Below are 1,532 nucleotides of genomic sequence, written 5' to 3'. Positions count from 1 at the left end.
AAATAATTTTTCTGGTGCGCGCACAGTCCGCACAATGAGTGATCCTAGCATGGTGGCACCAGCATGGTGGCGCCACAAGACGAGAGCACTGCAAACGCTGCAACGGAAGCAACACAGGAAACCGTGAACGAACGAGATGAAACGCTCTTGTCAACGGAAGTGTCCAGGAAAGACAAAAGAGGACTACCGCGAAAAAACTATGTGTTGTGAATGTAACTTGTTACGGAGAAATTTCATTGCTCGCGTCGTCGCGAAGTTAGCACTGAAGGGTCACATGCAGGAATATGGGTCATTCGCTTGAGGACTAAATTTAGCTCAGCCCATAATCATCAATTTGACTCATAATTTGACTGACAATAGATCACGCGAGAGCCAATCACAGCGGCGCTTCTAAGTTCTATTAGTCAATCAGCGCAAAGCCACGTGATTGCGTTTTTTCAACTGGTTAACCGAGCGAAATCGAAATCTTGTTGGACAACTCAACTTTAAGATATGAGCTCCTCCAAGTGTTTTCGATACAGTATAGCGATACAGTATAGCGATACAGTATAGCGAAACTGCAATAGAAACAGTTAATAAATGTCTTAATGTCCATTATGTGGCTCCGGAGAAAGATGCAATAATTTTCTCAGCCTCTGGGTCGCCGTATTTGCGATTCATGTATCGGCATAAATGACGTTATGTGAAGCACGACGATGCATTTTTAATAAAAGCCTTTGAAGCTGTGACGACCTAGAAATGCCATCAAAATTATACGTTTCGATGGATTACTTTCCATTTCGATAAGTTCTGGTCGAATACTTCTTAGGCAATAGCTCTTGACCTCTAACTGTCCATGTCGCAAGCCGAATTTCAACACGAGAAATCAGCCGAGATTCATATTGAAGTTACGCTAATAAATACTGTGCATTATTTCAATTCATAACGATAAAACATTTGTTTAAGAATGACTTTTCCGCTTTTGCTGTGATTGGGTCTCTTTTGTACGGTTCAACTCAAACTTGGGAGTACGCAGTGAGTCATCCGAGCGAAGATTGGTATAAACATCTTCATGTATTCCTGTTCCAAAAAACGAATTTCACCTGACAACTCTTTGATGTCAACCCTTTGTTTCACGTGACAACTCTTTGATGACAACCCTATGTTTCACCTGACAACTCTTTGATGTCAACCCTTTGTTTCACGTGATAACTCTTTGATTTCAACCCTTTGTTTCACCTGAAAACTCTTTGATGACAACCCTTTGTTTCACCTGACAACTCTTTGATGTCAACCCTTTGTTTCACGTAACAACTCTTTGATGTCAACCCTTTGTTTCTGGTCTGACAGTGATAACAATAGATGACGTCATTTATACTTACATTATTAAACGTTTGTTTCCGATCAGACTGCACTTAGTGGTCTTCGCCTGCGTCGTCGTAACAAATCTCACTGTTAAAGTCTGGTTTGTCGAACAACATTTTAAAGTTCGTAAAAATCTTAAGTTGACATTTTTCGCCAATGGATTACGTATCATGTCTTCAGTGGGCAGT

This window comes from Orbicella franksi, chromosome 11, assembly GCF_964199315.1.
Source record: "Orbicella franksi chromosome 11, jaOrbFran1.1, whole genome shotgun sequence".
In the NCBI taxonomy this organism is placed as follows: Eukaryota; Metazoa; Cnidaria; class Anthozoa; order Scleractinia; family Merulinidae; genus Orbicella; species Orbicella franksi.
This window is presented reverse-complemented; position numbering follows the sequence as displayed.